This window comes from Grampus griseus (genome assembly GCF_964374135.1).
Source record: "Grampus griseus genome assembly, chromosome: 1".
NCBI classification, from domain to species: domain Eukaryota; kingdom Metazoa; phylum Chordata; class Mammalia; order Artiodactyla; family Delphinidae; genus Grampus; species Grampus griseus.
The window spans coordinates 170,258,277-170,281,248 of record NC_139017.1 but is presented as its reverse complement, the minus strand read 5'-3'; the positions used below and the strand labels follow the sequence as shown (position 1 = coordinate 170,281,248).

At 52.9% G+C, this 22,972-nt stretch overlaps 1 protein-coding gene and 1 long non-coding RNA gene across 5 annotated transcripts in view; both read left to right on the top strand.

Moving 5' to 3' along the window:
• Nucleotides 1–568: 568 nt before the first annotated feature.
• Nucleotides 569–5,740, top strand: LOC309818833. Its single transcript, XR_014296385.1, has 3 exons — nt 569–612; nt 4,947–5,055; nt 5,458–5,740. It is a non-coding gene; the product is annotated as an uncharacterized lncRNA (long non-coding RNA).
• Nucleotides 5,741–8,030: 2,290 nt separating this feature from the next.
• Nucleotides 8,031–22,972, top strand: part of ARHGEF10L (Rho guanine nucleotide exchange factor 10 like) — a gene marked incomplete at its 5' end in the record, with an annotated part of 146,836 nt that continues 131,894 nt past the window's right edge. For all 4 annotated transcript variants that reach the window (XM_082675294.1, XM_082675292.1, XM_082675293.1 and 1 more), the window contains one exon: nt 8,031–8,075. The remainder of the gene's footprint in view (nt 8,076–22,972) is intronic.

Here is a 22,972-nt window from a genome sequence, read left to right as displayed (position 1 = left end):
AAAGCGTCTTTCATCTGGGAGACCAGGGAGCTTATGGAACCTCCCAGCCCTGGGCGGTGAAACTGGGGGATGCTGAAGGTTTCTGGGGCTGGTGCCAGGCTGCAGTCACTGCCAGGCCCTCCTGCTGACAGGGGCTAAGGCCTCCCTGGAGTGTCACTGCAGCGTCAGGCTGGCAGCCGCTGTGCCTCCCTTTCCCCAGGCCTAGGACCTTCTCTCCTGGAGACCTTCTGTCTGGTCCCCAGTGCCCAGCCTGGTCTGCTCGGCAAGGCTGGAGGCCCACTGGGTCTGCCGGGTTCCCTTTCTGCTGCCCCTCCTCAGCGGCCAGTGCCATATCCTCTTCATTCTTACGGCAGCTTCTAGAACAGGCTTTGGACTCTGTCTGCTGTCAGCTGACCGGCAACTCTCATTGCTTGGGAGGCTTGCCTGGCACCCTGAGCCCTGGGTAGGGGCAGTAACCTGATGCCAAGAAGAGAAGACCTTGTCTCTCTGTCCTTTCTGGCTCCTTGGCCAGGTCCCAGGCAGAGAAACCCAACCTCCCCTTGGCTCCACAGGCAGCCCCAAGTCCTCTGCCTGCTTATCCCCAGCGGAGGCTGCAGCTACCCCGAGGAGTAGGTGAGGCTGGCTTCCTAGTGTAGACTGGGCTGGCACACGGGGCCGGTGGGCATGGGTTGATGGGCAGAGGATCTTAACATGTTTGCAGCTGCCTCTGATGGCCCAGGCTGCGACTTTTCCCTTTTCCGTTTCATCTTTTCCATTTGGGGAGATACAGAGAGACCAGAGCAGGATGTTTGGATACATGAATTGGTCCCAGAATCCCCCCTCACCCTGCGCCAAGATGGTAGCCATGGGCAGTGGGTACTACTCTCCTTTGATCATATGAATAAAACTCCACTCAGGTGAGTGCAGTGAAGGGGGGTTGTCTCTGTAAGGACACAACAGTTCACTCAGATGGACGTTCAAGGCTAGGACAGAATATCGTTGTGCCTCAGTTTCCTCATCTGTAAAACAGGGATAAAAGTACCTACTTTATAGGGTTGCTGTGAGAATTCAATGAATTAATACATGAAAGTGATTAAACAGAGCCCAGTGCAGAGTGTTATGGAAGAATCTGCTATTATTATTGCTAGGGCTAGGTGATCTCTGCCTCACTGTCTTTTTCTCCCACTTTACTTTTGCTGTTGTTGTTGTTGTTTCTCTGTGGCGTTTCTGATCCCCCAGAACCTCAGCTTGAACTTGGCTGTGGTTTGTTGCAGCACGATTGCCAGCTTTGGCTCGGCACCATCTTTCAGGTTCAGCGTCCGTGGTCATTTGACTGACTCAACCTCTCAGCTCTCCAATGCCAAATTCTTGAGTGAGACGAGCTGATGGGCCCAGTGTCGGTCGGTCAGATGTTCACCCTGTTGTCCAATCAAGCACGCTGGGGAATGGGTTGCTGTCACGGCACAGGGAGGTGCACGCGTCCTGGCACGTCCAGTCCAGCCTCTTCAGAGGCTCTACCAGAGCGGCAGAAGAACGGTGAACAATGGTTCGGTGCTATTTCTGCCAATCCACAGGAGCGTTCCGTGTTTCTAAGTGTTCAGGACAAGTTTTCAGAACTCCTGCTGCTGGTACTTGGAGCCTGTGTGGCTCACAAAGTATTGGTCCATTTAAAATTTGAAATAGTTGCCAATATTAAAAATCAGGGGATTTCATACGGAAATCTGGATTTCTAGCTTCTCTTGGGAAAAACAATACGAAAGCTGCATAGTGCACAGTGACTCACCTTCCGGAACTGGGTGGCGACTGCCCCTTTTATCTGGGGCCGTGCTTTCCAGGCCTCCAACCTTGAGACATAGTGTCTGTGGTCATGTTCAACCTACTTCTCCCATTTTCATCTCCTACCTGACCCCCTAGGACCTGGAATTTGCTACCTTACTCCATATGCTGGCTCTCACCTAGGGAAGGGAACTGCGTAAAGAACAAGAAAAATTAGGTAGCTTTTCAAAAAAAATTTTTTTAAATATTTATTTATTTATTTGTCTGCGCTGGGTCTTAGTTGCGGCAGGAGGGATCTTTGTTGCAGCATGCGGAATCTTTAGTTGCGGCATGTGGGATCTAGTTCCCTGACCAGGGATTGAACCCGGGCCCCCTGCATTGGGGGAACGGAGTCTTAGCCACTGGACCACCAGGGAAGTCCCTCAAAAATTTTGAATATATACATGAGCCCAGTTCTGTGTTAAATAGTCCACAAATATTACCTCATTTAATCCTCTAAACAACCTCATAAGGTAGGTATTATTACTTTCACCTATACTATATAGATCGTTGAAACTGAGGCTCAAAGAATTAAGCAACTTGCTTTATATTAGCACAGGCCATCTGACTTTAGAAATGACTTTAAGCTTACAGAAAAGCTGCAAGTACAATACGACTTTCCCTCTGAGGCATTTGAAAGGAAACCGCTGATGTGACGTTCCTTCTCTTTGGATATGTAGTATGTGTTTCCTACAAACAAGGACATGCTCCTATACAACCATGATACAACCATCAAAGTCAGGAAATTCACATCATACATTTCTACCACCTAATCCTCACACCCTCTTCAAGTTTTGCAGATGGTCCCCATAATGTCCTTTACAGGCGAAGGATGGAGTTCAGACCACATGCTGCATCTGGTTGTTGAGTCTCTTTGGTTTCCTTCAATCTGGAAAAGCGCCTTAGTCTTTCCTGGATTTTTGTGACCTTGGCACTTTAGAAGACATTTAGAGGAGCGTCCCTCAATTGGGGTTTGTTTGATGTTCACTTGTGATGATGTGCGTTGTGCATATCTGGCAGGAAGATCATGAAGTGATATTGTGTCTTTCTCAGCGAATCACACCAGGAGACTCATGATGTCAAAATGTCCCCCAGCTGGTCACGGTCACCCAATCCGACCACTTGGGTGAGGAGGTAACTGCCAAGTTTCTCCACTGTAAAGTTGCTCTTTCCCCCTTTGTGGTTAATAAGTATTTTGTGAGGAAGTACTTTGAGACTCTGCAAATAGCATTCCTAGCTTTCAATTTATTCATGTACTCATTTACATCGGTATAGACTCTTGGAAATTCTGGCCCAGCAATATGTTTCAGGCACAGCTTGTGCCTCCTCTGGAATCAGCCATTTCTCCAAGGAGCTCTGGCTCCTTTTAACAGAGAATGGTATTGGCCGCACCGCGTGGCATGCAGGATCTTAGTTCCCCGACCAGGGATCGAACCCATGCCCCCTGCAGTGGAAGCGCGGAGTCTCAACCGCTGGACCACCAGGGAAGTCTCAGAGAATGGTATTTAGAAACCATGATCTGACTGCTAAGTGTGTTCACTGTCATTGGGTGTCCCTGTTCCCAGGCCCTTTTGGTGGACAGAGCTATGAGAGAGCTATGAGCTCACACCCAAATCTCCAATTCCAGTCCAACACCACAGGGTTCCTTCTACTTTTCTCCCTTTTCATATTTGTATTCCCTTCTCCAATGGTGTTTGGAGTTTGAACTCTTGACAACCACTATACTAGCCTGCCTCTCTCATCAATAATACTTATGATCATTTATGATAATATAGTATCAAATAGCATATTTATCTAATTTTGTTGTTGAGATGTTGAAAAATCTCTGTTAGACTATATTAGTCTTCTAGCCCTTCAAAATCCTATGGGATAGAAGAGGGCAAAAGGATTATTGCTCTTTTACAGGCATTGGGACCAAGTGGAAGAGGTTGAGTGCTGTTCTCAGGGTCCTATGGAGAGCGTGGGGTGCAGAGCCCTGTCCTGTGTCTGTGTCCAGCCCACTGGACAAGAGTGTCCATCCCCCCCAATGGCTGTTTTGGGAGAACTTTGAGACTACATCCCCAAGAGAAAGAGCTGCTCAGACTGTCCTCTCCCTTACACCAAGGCCCGTAAAGTGGTAGCTCAGAAAATCAAGTTTCCTTCTTCACCTGAGCCCCCCAAACCACCTCTAGCTGTGTGTTTCCCCACACATGGCAGGTCTTGAGTTATGAGGAAACTGGGAGGTGGTGGGGAGCTTGCTCAGTACAGCCCAGCTGCCTTCCAGTTGCCCATCCTACTGAACAGGGACAGCAGTGTTACTAAAAGAGAGTTTCATTTTGGTAAGACAGATTATGTCGTCCGCATTCATAATCAAAATGCGATCCAGCATCTCTTAGATAAGAACCTGTTCATGACTGGTTTGACGATGCAGGAAATAAGGACTAGCTGCTTTCTGCACACTCTCCGTTCATACTGCCTGTGCAGGGGTGGTGTCTGGACTTGGGAAGTCCACTTTCCCATCTACCCTCTTCCTTTTTTTTTTTTTGCGATACGCGGGCCTCTTACTGTTGTGGCCTCTCTCGTTGCGGAGCACAGGCTTGGGACGTGCAGGCTCAGCGGCCATGGCTTACGGGCCCAGCCGCTCCGCGGCATGTGGGATCTTCCCGGACCGGGGCACGAACCCGCGTCCCCTGCATCGGCAGGCGGACTCTCAACCACTGCGCCACCAGGGAAGCCCTACCCTCTTCCATTTTGATCTACTACAAGCCTGGGCCGACGGAAGCAGGGCCAGGCTGGGAGGCAGAGGCAGAAGCCCTGGGTTCCCATCCTCACTTTGCAACCAGCTTTCTAGGCAGCCTTGGCTAAGTCACTTAGCCTCTCTGACCAATGGGAAATACTGCCACGCCCTCCCTCCCTCCCCTCCTCTTTCCCAGGTCAGCAGTAGAGACCAGGGAGAACAGAGTCCCAGTCCCATCCAGATGTATCATCCATGATTATGCTTACACAATAGATCCCGCCCCACCAGAATGCTCAGCGAGTGGGAAATTCTGGTTAATTGAATGTTCTGGGACATGGAAACGTTCCCAGAAATCCCTTTTGTTCCTTTTGTGGCTATTGAAACCCATTTGTTCAACTATTTAGCAAATATTTGTCTCGTGCTTATGCTCCATCAGGCTCTGTCCCAGGTGCTGGGAATTCCAGCATGAATGAGATTGCAGAGTTCCACCTCCCGAGGACTCACAGTTCGGGGGAAGGCATGGGGCGAATACCCTACACAACACGGTAGGATGGGTGCACGGAGGAGGGGACGGTAGGATGCTATGGGAGCCCAGGAGCCCAGTCTTGGGTCACTAGAGAACAGATCCTTGAGATGGTGTTTTCTATGTGCAGAGCATCAAAAAGCCACAGAGCCTGGGGGATGGAGCAGTAATGGCGTTTCAGGCAGAGGGAACAGCATAGGCAAAGACCCAGTGAAACGCATTGTACATTCAGTCGTGCTGTGGAGCTTAGCATGTGAGGCTGGGCAGGCGAGAGAGAAGGGGTGTATGCGTGTCAGGAGAGCAAGAATGCAGGAGAATTGGGCTGGGCTGGGGCCTGGCCTGACCTAGAAGGTGAGGGCTGCAGGCTCATTTGTTCTCGAGTATGTGTTTCCTGATGTGCTTTTTTTTTTTTTTTCTCATACAGTATAAGTAGAATGTAGATGGAAAATGAAATGAAAACACTAATTCACAGAGGAGGGGCCTCAAGGTCAAATGGATGACACAGGACTGGGAGGAATGGTGACAAGTGGAAGGACACGGCTTGTTCTAAAGGGCCACCACCGCTCCTTGGGGCCTATAGAGTGTGGCCATGGGGGCCTGGCATTACCAGATCGTCAGATTTGTTAAGAGAAGCCAGCAGTCTGGCAATGAATGGATGGGAAATCTCTCAATTGTTAAATGTTGGTAGCTAATTAACAATAATAAAATCACTGTGGGCAAAACAAAATGCTTCTGCAGGCTCTGTTTGTTCTGTGAGCTGGTAGTTTGCAACCCTGGATCCAGAAGTTTCTATTGATAAGAGTTTGAGGGTGTCCACTTGGTATGCCCCTAACCTGTGCTGGGCTCTGGGGGCACAATGGGGGCCTGAGGTATGGCCGCTGCCCTCAAGCTGGAGACGGTTCGAGTCATTACATGCCCAGAATCAGCTAACAGAAACAAAAGCGCTAACAGAAGCAACTAACCAAAGCATGAAGCGCTGTAGAGCTCAGAGGGAGAGGTGGTTGGGGAACAGAGGCCATGTGGGGCAGTTTCCTGGAGATTCTGGGCCTTCTGATCATTCTGCGAGGGAGGGTAGACCTTAGTGCAACCAAACAGGGGGCAGGCATTCCAGACTGGAGGACTCAGGAGGGCTCAGGCCCAGGAGGGAAACAACTATAGCCAGGGGGGCGCTGGAAGAGGTCTGAAAGGCTGCAAATGCAGGTCCAGGGACTTGTACTGTTTCTATGCCAGCAGCACCCGCATATCTAAACTCTGGTCCAAGGCTTAATACCGTGAGCCCCGAGGTTACTGGATAGACATCTGAAGATGTTCTTGCTGCTTTCCTGCCATTCCAGAAACTTTCCTCCCTGCTGTCATGGCCATTGTTTATTCTTCCCTGGAATGGACAATCCAGCAGGGCAGGGGCCGTGCCTGTTTTGTTCACTGATGTCTCTTGCGTACCTAGAATGATGTCTGGAACATAGTAAGTGCTCAGCAAATATTTACTGGCTGTACAGTGTGAGCCCAGGGTTGCCCTAGGCTCGGGGGTTAGGATGACTTTATGAACAACTCTTAGGACAAGCTCTATGGGGCTTATGTTCTTGTGTGGAGATGGACAAGAAAAAAGCAAACCTATCAATGAATAAGATGATTTCAGAGAGCGTGGACTGGTGTGGCTTGTCTTGCTGCACTGTAGTGGCCGGTTATCCCTGTCTCCTCCTAGCCTAGGAGAGCCGAGGGGGCAGGGCCAGGGTCTGTCTGGTTCCTTGTTTCATTCCTAGCCCCTGAGGCTGGTGCCTGCCAAACAGGGAGTAGTTAAAAGAAAAAAAGTGTTTGCTGGCTGTGGGAAAGAACGAACACAGGCCAGCACAGACTCCAGGCTACATACACCTGTGCCCTTTGGAGGCTGCAGAACTCTTTATCAAGCCAGGAGTCATTGCTGATAAGCCTGAGTGTGAATTTCTTTGCATATAGGGAGGTAGCAGGGCAGTGTTTAATAACAACAGGGATCATCTTAATTAATGAGCTGATAACTGTAATTAATTGCATCATATCCGGAGGCCCTCTTTGGAATTCTGAGAGGGAGTAACTAGGGTTTGGTAGCTTTGAGTACTGGGAGGGAGGGGCATGCTAGGATCTTGGTTCCACCGCTTCCTTGCTGGGTGGGCTTTGGCAAGTTACAGCTCTGAGCCTCCGTTTCCTCATCAAGAAAATGGAGCTACATGGCAGGGTGGTTGCTAGTTCAAAGCCCTCAATGCCTGCAGCTGCCAGGATTATGGTTCCTGAGGTTATTATGGGAAACCAGGGTGCAGGGCTGATGTAATGCGTCAGGAGGGTTCTCTGCGGCAGGGGCTCGGTGGGGGCCCATCGCAGGTCTGGGTTTTCCTATGGGACCAACCCAGGCATCCCTCACCCTTCTGGGTAGCCCTGGGCAAGCTCCTCTAAGTGAGGGAGAAGCAAGCAGCCGGCGCGGGCCGGGGACGTTTCCAAGGGAGAAGCGGGGAAGGGGGAGGGGACACGGGGGTGGGGATGAAGGAGTAGGGAGCCCTGTGAGACCTGGAGGGTCTTGCCCCAGCCCCTGCGGGCATCGGTTTCCCCACCCGTGTGGCTAGAGGCTGGGTGGGCGGGCGGGAGGGAAGCCCTCCTCCGGCCGCGGGGTGGGGGGCGGTTGGGGGAGCTCCCGGCCTTCCGGGGGTCGCCGGGCGCGGCGGTCTGGCCAGCAGGGGTTAAGCGGTGACTTCAGCCGCGGCGAGCAGGCCGGCGGGCCGGGCTGGCAGGAGGGCGGGGGCGGCGCCGCGTTGCGTTGTGCGCCGCGGCTGGACCAGGCCGCTCGGCAGCGGCGGCGGCGGCGGCGGGCGCACCCCGGACCGGGCCGTGACCTCGCGGGCTGCGCGCGGCGCGGCCATTGGCTCGGGCGGCGGCGGGCCGGGCGGCTGGGGCGCGGAGCTGGGCCGGCCCGGCCATGGGCGCCCGCGGCCGCCGGGGCAGCTGAGGTGCGGGGCGGCCGCCGGCGCCTTTGTGAGCGGCGCGGACAACAAAGGCGCGGCCGAGCGGCCGGAGCCGGTGAGTGCGGCCCGCGGGGCGCGGGGCCGGGCGGGGGGCTCCGCGATCCCCGAGACCCCGCCAGGGTGTCCGTGTGGCTCCGGGTTTCTCCGGGGCCGTGGGCGTCCCTGTGCGAGTGTCGCCGAGTCCAGGGTCTCCGTCTCCCGCGTGGTCCTGGTCTCCGCTCGTGCGTGATTCTTGTGTCCCCGATTCTCCGGGGGAGAGTCTCTCCCGGAGCCCGGGTCTCCTCCGTGTGCCCGGTTGTGTATGCGAGTGTGTATCTCAGTGTCTCTGGGGGTGAGGTCCCAGAGCTGGGGTTTCCTCTCTGTGTGTATGGATGTCCTGTGACATTGGAGCGATTGTATTACTAGTGTGTGTGTGTGTGTGTGTGTCCCCTCCCCCCATGGGAGACTCTGTGTCCCTTGGGTGTCCCATCCCTCTGCATGACTCCTGTCTGGCTTTTGTGCATCTGTGTGTGTGTGTGTGTGTGTGTGTGTGTGTGTGTGTGTGTGTGAGACCTCAGCAGGTCTGGCAGGGACAGTTTGGAAATCCCCCCACCCCCACCCTGGGCTTCACTTTCCCTTGGGTTCACCCAGGCCTTCAGGTCCTGCTGTCACTGTGGTTCAGCTCCCCCCTGCACTGACCTGAGGGTCCCTGGGATTAAGTGGAGTCAGGGATGCTCTTCTCGCCTCTGCTCTGGGCCCACCTCTCCCACCCTGGACCCCTGCCCAGAGACTGGAGGGGGGCGGCCTCCTGGAGGAGGGGAGTGTGGGAGGAGAGGATTCCCTGGTCAGCCGGAAGGCCAAGGCCACAGAACCCGGTCAGGCCTGGACACTCCTGGAGACAGAAAAGTGTGTCCGGGACAGGCTCTGTGAAGATGAAGACCAGCCTCCGGGGGTGGTCTTTGAGAGGAAGGCCAGGCCTGATGTAGGGGAGTCTGGGGAGAGTTCTTTCTCCCTCTTCCACGTTGGGGTCCTGGGGCAGGGGGTCAGGAAGCTTCCTTTAGCCTTGAGAGCCTGAGGACCCTGCCTCGGGCCACAGCGGGGAGGTGGTAGGGGTGGGCCGCCCTGCGCACGGGCTCTGGAGCTAAGACTTTGCCTCAAAGGCCTTGGCCTTCTGGAGGGCTTCGGTCCGGGGAAGTCATGCTCTGCCTGCTGAAGCCCCATCTGTTCCTCCTCGGATGCTGGGGAGAGAGGACAGGTCGTGCAGGCTTATTAGCATGCTCAGCTCTTCTCTGCAGCATCCATCCGTCCCTCTGTCTGTCCACCCAGCACTATGCCCCACAGTGTCCAGGCCTCGGGTATATAAACTAGAAAGGAGGGCACAGTCTGGAAATCTCCGAGCTCCCTGTGGCTGGGTTAAAACTTCTCGGGATGGAGCTCTTCTTCTGGTTTGTGAGGCCTCAGGTTGTGCCTGCGTCTTTCTTACTTTGCTGCATCACACTTGCCTTTCTGAGTTCCCCTGCTCCTTCCTCTTCTACCAGAGAGCCGTTGCCTTAGCTGGTCCCATCCTTCCCCTCTTCCCTTCTCACTCAGGGATCTCCTCCTCTCTGGGCAGCCAGGCTGGCTCCAGGATTCCTGTTCGTGATGCTCTTGGAGCCCTCACTGCGGTCGGGGTGGGTTTTGACCCCTCCCAGCGGACTCTAAGCCTTCGAGAGCAGGGACCCTGTCTGTCGTGATCACCAGCGCCTGACACACAGTAGGTGCTCAGTAAATGGTTGCTGGTTATGTGGATGCCCTGGAACTAATGGATCCTAAATTGTCCTGTTTCACAGGTTAGCTTTGAAGGAGTCTGGGGAGGGGGAAACTTGGTGGACTTCTTGGGACCCAGGTACCAGGTTCGTTTAAGAGGAAGACCTACTGTTATTTAAATAAATAGTAAATTAACAGATAAATCAACAGTAAATTAAAAGCTCTTTATGGAACCCGGTATGTGCCAGGTGCTGGGCTAGCTGGTGCATATATGTCATCTGCATATGTATGTATGATAATAGTAGCTTAGATTTATGTTGCTCTTTCATGTCTGCTGTCTTTTTGTTTCTACAACCACCCTGATAATTAGGCAGTGAAGATGGGCTCATACCCATTTTACAGATGAGGAAGATGAAGCACAGCATTTGAGTGAATGCCGAAGGTCACAGTCAGTGAAGGACTCAAGCCTGGGTCTCCCTGACCGCCCAGTCCTTGCTTTCTTCTGCGAGCTTGTCTTTAGTATCTTTGGCTTCTCATCTGCTGTCCTTGCCCTCAAGTCCAGGAAAGACAGTCAAACTCATAAACAGCGGAGTAGGCCAAAGTTCTCTTTCCTCCCCCACTGTGCCGCCTGGGCCTCAGCTCAGCTCCTTTCTTGCCACGTGTCCCTGAAGAGTTCCTTGGTCTCTCTTTGCCTCAATGGAGGGCATTTGAGTCGCCTTCCTTTGGGGTCCTAGTCTAATGAGCTCCCAGGAGTGACCCGTCCTCGCATAGCCTGTGCCCGGCCCCAGGCAGTGGTGTGCTGGAGTCTGTACTGAAGAATGATATCTGATTGATAAATTTTAGGCGTTTTGCGAGTTGGCTGTTAACCTGCAAGTTTATAGTATGTAAGCTGGCTGTAGTATATACCTTTACAATTAAATAACCAAAAACAAGGGTAATAAGTACTCAGAATACAGTACTTCCCGATTATTTCACTGTTTTTCACAGTTACCTATGTATTTGTGCTTATTTATATCTTTTGTGTGTGTGTGTATATATATATAGATAGATCCTTTTATATGTGTGTGTATGTGTGTGTGTGTATACGTATATATACACACATACAGATCTTCCTCAACTTCTGATGGGTCCTGATAAACCCATTGTTAGTTGAAAATATTGTAAGTTGAAAATACCATAAGTCAAGGGCCTTCCCTGGCAGTCCAGTAGTTAGGACCCGGCGCTTTCACTGCCAGGGCCCGGGTTCAGTCCCTGGTTGGGGAACTAGGATCCAGCAAGCCGTGAGGTGCGGCCAATAAATAAGTAGATAATAAATAAAATGTTAAAAAAAGAAAATCTCATAAGTGGAAACTGCGTTTAATACACCTAAGCTACTGAACGTCATAGCTTGGCCTCGCCTGCATTGAACGTGCTCAGAACACTCCCATTAGCCTACAGTTGGGCAAAATCACCTAACACAAAGCCTATTTTATAATAAAGTATTGACTATCTCACGCAATTTATTGAACACTGTACTGAAAGTGAGAAACAGAATGGCTGTCTGGGTGCACAATGGTTGTAAGCGTATCGGCTGTTTCCCCTGGTGACTGCGTGGCTGGCTGGGAGCTGCAGCTCGCTGCCCTGCCCTGCATCACGAGAGTGTTGTACTGCATGTCACCAGCCTGGGAAAAGATCCAAATTCAAAATTCCAAGTACAGTTTCCACTGACCGCGTATCGCTTTCGCACCATCATCAAGTTGAAAAATTGTTAAGTTGAACCTTTGTAAGTCAGGGATGTAATGTACATACGGGTGCGCTCCTGCCTGTCTCTTCCCAACTCCGTTCAGCGGGCTCACCTTGTAGCTCAAAGTGGCCACAGTGAGAGCATTTATACCACAGAAATTGGAAAACGATGCAGGTGTCCCAGTTCTCCCCCGTGTGGAGAACCAGCTGTTAAACATTTTACCAGCACAGCGTGGGGATCTAGCAGTGAGCTCCCTGAGCACAGCCCCTCTCTGGAGCTTGCCTTCTCATGTGACAAAACTCCAGGGCTGGTTCAGGGTCATCCCAGTGAGAGTGGCAGCTGCTGGGCTGGGTCTGCTATGATGGTAGGGTTATAAGTGGCCCTCAGATGAGCTCTCCACTCCAGAAACTGAGTTATCTTCCCATGCACCAAGAAGAGGGGACGTGGGATGAGGATACGTTTCAGTTAATTGCGAACCTGCTTTGCCATTGACTGAAAAACCACACTCAAGATGACTCAGGTATCTGGGAGGCAAAGTGGCTGGGGTGCCTGAGGAGAGACTGGACGACTCAAATAGCTCGGGGCTGGTGAAGGTGTGATGGCCGGGACTCGGGTGGCTAGAGCTGTCTGGGGGTGGCTTAGGCAACAGTGGACAGGACCCATCCATATGGATTCAGGGGCAGAGTAGAGTCAGACTGTTGATGGGCAGGCTGTAGCTCTTGTACAGTCTGAGAGCCCTGGTTGGGAGAGGGGCACGAGCACAGTTACATACAGCGGGAGTGTGTGCAGAGTGTAGCAGAAGAATGGATGGGGAGAGGGCAAGGGTCTGGGTGGAAGGAACAGCATGGGCAAAGGCTTGGAGGCATGAGCTGTTGGAAGTTCAGTCTGGCTCAGGTGTCAGGTGAACCAGGAGTCTGCAGAGCTGGTGGCAGAGCAGGGGAAGTCCTGAACCTTTCTCAAGTCAGAGCGCACAGCATCATCTGGGTACCAGCAAAGGAACGCTGCCAGACCTCTTCTGCCAGGGGCATCGTGCTCTGCGGATCACCCCCTCCCCTGAAAATCTTTAAGTTTTCCGGGTAGTTTCTTGTTATCCTCAAGCTTGCTGCTGCTCCAGCCCTAGCATCTGTGGCTGGTGGATTCATAAAAAAATTTCCATTTTAATATCAGGCGAAAAAAATACAGAATTGGGAAGGTGGGTCTGCTGCCCTCCCTCCACCCCAAAGATAAAAGTAATGGTTATTTATGTTATCCAGTATTTTGATCACCTCTGCTACTTCTGCCCTTCATTTAGGCAGATAATTGGGAGCTTGTGTGTTTAAAGACAACTCATGTTACTTTAATGCCTCTATGTGGCAGACATTTTTCATGCATCAATTCATTTAATTCCCACACTGATCCTGCAGGTGGGTACTATTATCCCATCTTATAGATAAAGAAACTGAGTCTTAAAGAGGTTGAGTGACTTTCCCAAGGCCACAGTATAAGTGGCAGGATTCGAACCAGGTGGGCCCTGAGCTCTTTCTACAGTCCCCCTTTGTTCTATGTTCCCCTTTGCCCTTTGAGGAGGGGAGGAAGAGAAGATTCGACACATGTCTGGAATCTCAAAACACTCAGCCCTTCTTCGTTGGAAGTGAATGCGTGTTTCCTCTCGCATATAGCTGGGTTCCTCACCCTGTGGTTGAGGGTCAAGGCCTAGAATAGAACTCGGTGCCCAGGTGGACCGCTAGTCCTGGTGTCTGGCAAGTGCTCGTATAACGGCTTGTGTTTATGGAGAGCGCTAACTGACAGAGTGGCAGGCGCATTGGCGGGGGCGGCGGCGGGGCTCGCAGGAGTTTGGTCCTCGGCAGTCCTGACGAGTGGGCTGTGTCATCAGCTCCGTTTTGCAGCTCAGGTACGTTATCTTGCCTGTCCAGAGACACGTAGCGCGCAGGGGCGAAAGCAGCACTGCTCGACCTTGTTCTGTTTGCCCAGAGCCCCGGCTCTCAACCCCGTGTCCTGGAGCCGTGCCGCCCCTTCCAGGGCCTGGCCTCTCCGTGCCTCTGACAGCCCCTGGCAGCGGGTTCCCCATGCCGTGGGAACTCGGGGCGGGCAATCATCGCTTGGCCAGCAGTGCAGGGTGTGCCCATCCCTTGGTCAGAGGCTGGGGCTGAGCCAAGAGCTTTACCTTTTCCTGACCTGTGCCAAGCGGCTCATCTTCCCACTGACCTGTTGGGAGGGTGGCCTTGGCCCCGGCCTCACCACCACCTCGTTGCAGGGACATCGCCAGTCCGGGGCAGTGCAGGTGGCTTGGGGCGACCCCTGTCCATGACTGCACATCGGGCCCGAGGCGAGGTGGCTTTTCTGGGTCTGGAGCCCCCCCTACTTGAGAGCCTGGCCTCTGCAGGACCCCCCTCCCAGCGGCTGCCTGATTAGTATGCATCCCTGAATTCCAGCCCTGAGCACGCGAGGCGGGAACCAGCTCCCATCACTGTCCTCTTCATTGTTTGAAGCGGGCAGACTTGGAGCGAGCTTTAAAAATACGGGCTTTTTATTCAATTTCCCTAGAAAAACTGTGGTTTAAATGAAGTAGAGGAATAACCGTCTCTGGAAATCGAAGAAAAATATTCCGGAACCCTGGCGTTACCCAGAACCTTTGAATTTCTTTTAAATAAGCGTTTATTTTACTTTAAATTATGCGTGTATTATGTGACTATTGAAGAAAACTTGGAATATACAGGGAGAAGAAAATTAAAATCCCCCTTGTTGGGCTTCCCTGGTGGCGCAGCGGTTGAGAGTCCGCCTGCCGATGCGGAGGACACGGGTTCGTGCCCCGGTCCGGGAGGATCCCACAGGCCGCGGAGCGGCTGCGCCCGTGAGCCATGGCCGCTGAGCCTGCGCGTCCGGAGCCTGTGCTCCGCAACGGGAGAGGCCACAACAGTGAGAGGCCCGTGTACCGCAAAAAAAAAAAAAAAAGAATCCCCCTTGTTGCGCCACCTGAAGACAACCTGTCTCAGTCTTGCAGTGTATTACATTTATTCAACGATTCATCTAATCATTCGGCAAGTACCAATTTAGGGCCCACAAAGGGCTGGGTCTGTGCTGGGCGTGAGGTGGGCACAGGGAAATGGTACCCTGCTTCCTGCGGGACCTCTTTCTTTTTCTTTTTTTCTTTTTTTTGGCTGCACCACGTGGCAGGTGGGATCTTAGTTCCCTGACCAGGGATTGAACCTGTGCCCCCTGCAGTGGAAGTGCAGAGTCTTAACCACAACGGCCAGGGAAGTCCCTGCTGGGCCTCTTTCTATGCTGGACTTTGGGTAACTCACTTGGCCCCTCTGTATCTCAGTTTTCTCATCTGTAAAAAGGGCAGAATACAAGTACGCTGCTCAGGACAGTGCCTGGCCCACTGTCCTGGCAGAATTGGTGGTTCTTACCACAGTGACCAGGCCAATTGTAAGTAGCCTTGCCCTTGTGGATCTTATGTGATGGTGGAGGAGACAAAAGCCAGACAAACGAGTTAAAGTAACCACATGTCATGGAATTAGTCCTGCCAAGGAGACCACCTAATGTGATAGGATGGGAATAGCAGGGGCTGGGGGGAGGCTGTTGGGAGAGGAGGGGGTGTATGTGGGGGTTAGTGGTGCAGAATTTGTCAGCTGGAGGTGGTGAGGAGGGCCCCTCTGAGGAGAGGCATTTAAGCTGAGTCCCAAATGACGAGGGAGAACCCCCCTCCCCCTCCCCATGCAAAGAGCAGATGGAAACGTGTTCCAGGCAGGCGCACAGCACATGCAAAGGCCCTGAGGTCAGAATGATCTTGGCTGGTTTGAACAGGAGAAAGCCCAGGGCTTGCAGCAGCCGAGGCAGGGAGGGCAGTATAAGGAGGTGCTGTGGAGGGCCGTGTGGATCCAGGCAGGCAGTTAGGATGGCTAATCCAGGCGCAGCAGGAAGACAGCCGCAGTTTCTTTTTAGTTTCCTGTAAATACCTTTATTCATGAAATACAATCCCAAGATTCCAGCTATAAATAGCTCTGGAAAGAAATTTATGTTCTTTTCAGATAATTCATTTAGAAATAACTGAGTGCCTATGATGGGGAAGCACTGGAGTGGACACTGGAGGGTGAGGGATGGACTCATAGATGAGAAAGGCGAGGCCTCGCCAGCAGGTGACCGGTGACTGCGTGCCTGCATGCCGTCCCGCTGACCCCTCCCGCAGCCTGCTGGAGCCTGTGGGCCCCGACTCACCTCAGGAAGGGACCCTCTGGCTGCAGGAGGAGAACTGGCTGTGGGCACCCGGGTGGACTTGGGCCCGGAGGAAAGGCTCGGGTGGCTCGGGGATGAGAGGTGGCCATGGAACTGGAGAGAAGACTTAGAGAAAGAATCGGCTGGAATTGCTGGTGGATTGGTCACAGGGGCTGAGGGAAAGAGAGGAATGAAGAGGAGCCAAGACTTCTAGAATCTTCTTTTGAGTGGCTGGGTGGGTGGTGGTGTCATTACAAACAGGTGGTTCAGAGGGGGTTGAGAGCATGTTTTTGGAGAATCCAGGGATCCAGCTGGGGACAGGTTCACGTTGAGAGGCTGGCTTAGAAGTCCACGGGAGAGGTGGGGGCCCTTGGCTGGGTGTCATTAGCATATAGATGGCGCAGATGGGACCACCCAGAGGCCAGGTGGAGGAGGAGGATCCAGGAGAGGAGGCCGAGGAGGGGCAGCCAGGGTGCTAGGAGGAGAAGGGAGGGAGAGTGGGGTCTCTGGGAAGCCGCCACGCCACGCCACGCCACGCCATGCCACAACACACCCCACCCCACCATGCCACGCCACACCACACCACGCCATGCCACACCCCCGCCATGCCACGCCACACCCCACCATGCCATGCCACACCACGCTATGCCACACCATGCCACACCACACCCCACCACGCCACACCACACCACACCATGCCACGTCACACCACACCCCCACCATGCCACGCCACGCCACGCCATGCCACATGCCCCACCATACCACGCCACGCCACACCATGCCACGCCATGCCCCACCATGCCATGCCACGCCAAGCTACGCTACACCATGCCACGCCACACCATGCCATGCCATGCCACGCCACACCATGCCACGCCATGCCCCACCATGCCATGCCACGCCAAGCCACGCTACACCATGCCACGCCACACCATGCCATGCCACGCCACGCCACGGGGCCTGTTGCAGAAGAGAGCTGGTGGGCCACAGGGCTGCAGGCCGTTGAGAGTGGAAGTAAGACCAGACAGAAACACGGAGGCAGTTTGGGTCTTTATAAGGGCACTTTTGGAGGAGGGATGGGGCTGGAATCTGCAGTGGGAGTGGCTGGGATGGGAGGGGAACAAGGAGAGAAAGCGTGTGCGGACAGCGCTGAGATGTTGGCCAGGCAAAGGGGGGTTGGAAAAAGATGTCTCGGGTGGAGGGGAAGTGGGGAGACCCAGGAGAGTGGTTTGTGCGGGTGGCCAGGACTGCTCCGAGAGGGGACAAGACACAGGGGGCAGCTGCGGGAGCCGGATCTTTAGGCAAATGAGAGAGGGTGGTACCTGGTGTGATGATGTGGGAGTCGCGGTGCGGGGAAGGCATTGGCCCTTGATGGAGCCAGGATGCTCTTAGGAAATGGGAGAAGATGGGCTAGATTTGGATTATACATGAGGAGAAGTTGGGGACAGTCCCATCTGATGGCCTCATGTTTCTCAATGAAACCTGGACCAGAGGACGGTGAGGTAAGTGCCCCCCAAGACTGCTCCCCCCAGGAGAGGTCATTCTGCCGCCACTAAAGGAACAGGCAGAGATGGCTGGGTCCCCTCAATGACGGAAGCAGCCTCAGCCCGCCTTTGTATAGACAGAAAGGATCAGAGAGGTCAGTGGTTGGTCTGAGATGGCACAGAGGGGCTGAGCCCTCATTCCCGACTCAGTGGGGCTCACGTTCTCCGGGGCACTGGGCTGCTGGGGTGTGGGTCCCGTGCCAGCAGACGGGGGCAGCCTCCAAGCCAGTTGGGAGGGTGGTGTCAAGGCCACTCGGACCCTGCAGCAGGAGCTCAGCGCCCCGTGTCACGCCCGTCTCCCGCTTTTCTTCCCCAGAGGTCAAGTGCGAGGAACTCACCTCTTCATGCCAGGCACTGAGCTGAGCACTCTGGGAGGATTAGCCCACTGAGTCCTCACGGTAAGTGAGGTGCGGGTGCTGTTATTGTCCTCCCTCTACAGCGGGGAGAAGGGTCCCGAGAGGTGAAATACCACCCAGCAAGCCTGTGCCAGCCACAAAAGGGGGGTGAGGGTCCGCAGCCAGCGAGTCCGGCTGCTTCTCCCACGCATGCCCGTTTTGCAGAGGAGGACGCCACAGCTCGTGGATTCGTTAATTTGTTCTCAGTTGCTCGTCCTCGCGTTCCTCTCCTCCCAGCATATATTTAATGGACACCCCTTGGGAGCTGGGTACTGGGCTAGAAGCTAAGGATGAGTGAAGCATGGTGACCACCTATCTGGGGTTGGGGGAGCAGGCAGGTAACTGATGGAGGGAGGGGAGAGTGCCTGACCCAGGCATAGGGGCTCACCGGAGCTTCCCAGGGAGTGCTGGACGAAGCAGCCTAGAGGCAGAGTTGGTTCTGGGAGAGGGAAGCGTCCCAGGTGTGTACAGAGGCTGGAGGTGAGTGCAAAGTAGGACCCTGCAAGGTCAGGAGGGGTGCGGTCAGGAACACCACTTGAGAACTCGTCCGTCTCACTAGGAGCTTGCACTTTATCTTGACCATGGGAGCCGTTCAGTTGTTTCTAGCTGGTGGCGGGGGGGCATGATCAGCGTGGTCAGAACTTTTTGTCCTGGTGGGGGCTGAGTTGGAAGGGACAGGAGACATCAGGGAGACATTTAGAGGCTGTTACAGGCCCTCTGATTCCTAGGTTCTGTGAACTCTTGCTGCTTTCTTCGTGCTTCCCAAACTCTGCTCACTTCTCTTGTCTAAAAAGGTTCCCGAGACTCAGAGAGGTTAAACAACTTGCCTGAGGTCACGCAGCATAACAGGGCATCCAGGCTTCTGCTGGTTTCTTTTCTTTTTTTTTTTTTTTAACATCTTTATTGGGGTATAATTGCTTTACAATGGTGTGTTAGTTTCTGCTTTATAACAAAGTGAATCAGTTATACATATACATATGTTCCCATATGTCCTCCCTCTTGCGTCTCCCTCCCTCCCACCCTCCCTATCCCACCCCTCCAGGCTGTCACAAAGCACTGAGCCAATATCCCTGTGCCATGCGGCTGCTTCCCACTAGCTATCTACCCTACTACGTTTGTTAGTGTGTATATGTCCATGACTCTCCCTCGCCCTGTCACAGCTCACCCTTCCCCCTCCCCATAACCTCAAGTCTGTTCTCTAGTAGGTCTGCGTCTTTATTCCTGCCTTACCCCTAGGCTCTTCATGACATTTTTTTTTCTTAAATTCCATATATATGTGTTAGCATACGGTATTTGTCTTTTTCTTTCTGACTTACTTCACTCTGTATGACAGACTCTAGGTCTATCCACCCCATTACAAATAGCTCAATTTCGTTTCTTTTTATGGCTGAGTAATATTCCATTGTATATATGTGCCACATCTTCTTTATCCATTCATCCGATGATGGGCACTTAGGTTGTTTCCATCTCCGGGCTATTGTAAATAGAGCTGCAATGAACATTTTGGTACATGACTCTTTTTGAATTTTGGTTTTCTCAGGGTATATGCCCAGTAGTGGGATTGCTGGGTCATATGGTAGTTCTATTTGTGGTTTTTTAAGGAACCTCCATACTGTTCTCCATAGTGGCTGAACCAATTCACATTCCCACCAGCAGTGCAAGAGGGTTCCCTTTTCTCCACATCCTCTCCAGCATTTATTGTTTGTAGATTTTTTGATGATGGCCATTCTGACTGGTGTGAGATGATATCTCATTGTAGTTTTGATTTGCATTTCTCTAATGATTAATGATGTTGAGCATTCTTTCATGTGTTTGTTGGCAGTCTGTATATCTTCTTTGGAGAAATGTCTATTTAGGTCTTCTGCCCATTTTTGGATTGGGTTGTTTGTTTTTTTGTTATTGAGCTGCACGAGCTGCTTGTAAATTTTGGAGATTAATCCTTTGTCGGTTGCTTCATTTGCAAATATTTTCTCTCATTCTGAGGGTTGTCTTTTGGTCTTGTTTATGGTTTCCTTTGCTGTGCAAAAGCTTTGCAGTTTCATTAGGTCCCATTTGTTTATTTTTGTTTTTATTTCCATTACTCTAGGAGGTGGGTCAGAAAGGATCTTGCTGTGATTTATGTCATAGAGTGTTCTGCCTATGTTTTCCTCTAAGAGTTTGATAGTTTCTGGCCTTACATTTAGGTCTTTAATCCATTTTGAGCTTATTTTTGTGTATGGTGTTAGGGAGTGATCTAATCTCATACTTTTTTTTTTTTTTTTTTTTTTTGCGGTATGCGGGCCTCTCACTGTTGTGGTGGTCTCTCCCGTTGCGGAGCACAGGCTCCGGACGCGCAGGCTCAGCGGCCATGCTCACGGGCCTAGCAGCTCCGCGGCATGTGGGATCTTCCCGGACCGGGGCACGAACTCGTGTCCCCTGCATCGGCAGGCGGACTCTCAACCACTGCGCCACCAGGGAAGCCCTAATCTCATACTTTTACATGTACCTGTCCAGTTTTCCCCTGCTGGTTTCTTGAGTGAAACAACCAGGGTCTCAAAGGTGGAAGCAGGTGGCAAGTAACCTCTGCGAGGGGCTCACAGGAGGCTCCAGGGGACCGTCACCACCTGCAGGTCCTCCTGTGCCTTTAAATGTCCTTTTGCCGGTCTCAGAGGCTGGGTGGGACTTCTGGGAGGGAGGAGCTGGGGCCCCATGTTTAAGCAGTTTCCTGGGGAACTGGCTTCCTCCCCAGTGAGTGATGAGAAAACTCTCTGGGGCTGGGCCAGGTCATGGGAGGCCAGCAAGGGCGGTGGTCTCCTCTGGGGAGGATGGCTGTATTTTACCGATGCCAGGCAGAGACCTCCTTCTTGGGGGGGGGGGCTGGAAGAGATGGGGAGCGGTTCCCAGAGCCCTGTTCCTGTGAGTCCCGTCACTTTGGGCAGGTGTCTTGCCCCTCTGGAGTCTTGGTTACCTCATCTGTGAGGGAGGGATAATATTAAACGTGCTCCTGAGAGATTGAAAAAATAACCGGTGTTGTTCACTGAGGGCCTCGAGTGTGCCAGGCAGCATACATTATCTTCTTCCGGTTCATGTGGCAACCTTTGAGGTATGTTGGGTTATCTTCATTTTACAGACGGGGCAGCCGAGGAACAGAGAGGGTAATTCGCCTGAAGTCACACAACTTGTAAGTGGCAGAACTTGAACACTGATCCACCTGACTCTGGAGCCCTCCCTTGACACCCCTTTGGTCCCTGTCAAACTTCCTTGGCAAATCACCTGATAGAATCTTCTGGGGCTCCAGCTTTCTGGCCACCCCACTTTGGGGCACCCCAATCTAGTCCAACCCCGTAAGTTTTATCACGAGGCCTTGGAGCCCCAGTGGGCCTAAGCCCCTTGCTCATCATCTCACAGCCACTTGGAGCAGACTTGGGACAAGAATCCCAGCGTCCCAGGGATACTGGCCTTCTGCTCTTTCGCTGCCCCAGGGCCCCAGAAAGACCACCGGACTGGGAGCCTGGCACCTGGGTTCTAATCCCACCTCTTCCTCAAACCAGCCAGGAAGGCTTGGGCAACATTTCCATCCTGCCTCTAACTTCACCCTAAGCCTCAGTTTCCTCTTCTGCAAAATGAGCAGGTGGAGAATCTAGGGTCTCTACCAATTCTAATAACCCACGAGTATAGGATTTCAGATTTCTGGGAGTCTGCAAGAGTCAAACATCGGCCACTTTTTTCTACTTCCTGTCCTCTGTTGCCTGGGGAGCAGGGGGAGATTGAATTGAGAAAACAGCTCAGAGAGCCCTCTAGTTAGATAGCAGGCTTATGATCTAAGCATCGATGGAGCGCCCTGTGTGCTAGGCACTGAGCTGGCCGCTTTGCGTATAACTGAATGGTGTGCTCACCAGGGAGGTGGGTATTATTAGCTACGTTGCAGGTGTGGAAACTGAGGCATAAAGAGGTTAGCTAACTCTGCCGGGGGCCAGGCTATACAGTTACCTTTATATAAGGACTGGACTTAAAAGCCCAGAGGCAGTGCTAAGGGTCTGTGCGGGCTCCGTCCTGCCTCGTGGCCCATTGTATGGAGCTCTTGGTAAAACCGGCTCTCTGGGACCCCAGATGGAAAAATTCACCCTATCCATCCACCTTGAGCAATGGTGATTGGGGTCCAATCTGGAAACACTCAACGGATGAGTCACAGGGAGGATGATGAAGGGATGATGGCAGGGAGAGCCAAATAGTGCTTAGTCCGCCGTTGGCCAGAGCTCAGCCTAGCCTGGCAGCCCGGACACAGAGTGCAGGCCACGGCTGTTTATGGAGTCGAGGATTTGGGACAGGGAGAGGCTGTGGCTGATGGGGAGGGAGATGGGAGCTGAGGGTAGGACAGTGGGGTCGGACTCTTGTCTAGAGCTGGAAGGGCCTTCTGGGATTATCTACTCCAAGCTCCTAGTTTCATGTATGGGACATCTTAGTCTGGAGAAGGGTCATAACTTGCCCCAGGTCACACAGCCAGTGACAGCAGACCCGAGAACAGAAGAGGATTTGGGAAGCTGGATCCTCAGCTTCCTTCTGGCCACTGTCATGGGGATGACTTCCTGCCAGGCCCTGCTGCTGCCCGCCCTTGCTCCCTTCCATCAGAAGATCAAGAGTAAGAACAGTGATAGTAAACAGAGGAATCATCTCGCCGAGTATAAGCACGGTGGTCGCCAGTGTGGACTCTGGAGGCAGGCTGTCTTGCTCGAGCCTTACCGTCCCCCCATCCCCTTCCTCGCCCTGTGACTCTGGGAAGGGCATGTAATTCCTCTCAGCCTCCAACTTTCTTCATCTGTATCATGATTCAAGCAGATGCTGAAATTGCAGGACTTTTCCATGCCTTTAACATCTAGAAGGGCAACTTCTATCCTGGTTCTTCCATGGTCTTTGACCACTGAACACCTTTTTTTTGCACTGAGTATTTATTAGCATATTTGAGGACACAGGTATTTCCCCAGATGTGCAGACTGAGGAACACTGATGTCGGTGGTTCCTCAGGACTATTTAAACATTTGAACTCAGGCACTGTGGACTGATCGTAGAGTTCTGGGGAGACATCCCTACTGAGCTGTGGCATTCAGCACCCTCACCAGTCTCCTTGGGATGCATAACCGACCAGACTGTTTCTGCTCATTCCATTCTCTGATGCCTCCTTCTTCCTGGAGCACGAGTTGCTTTATCACCATACGTGGTGGAAACAGAAGGAGCCTTCCCTGATTGGAGCCACCCTGTCTTCCTGGGACAGCAAGCCTGGCTGAGATGTCCAGGGCTGGCAGCTGCTGCCCTGCTGCCAGGCTCACCTGGGAGCAGGCTTGGAGGATGCGAGGCAGGGCGGCCTGGGACAGTG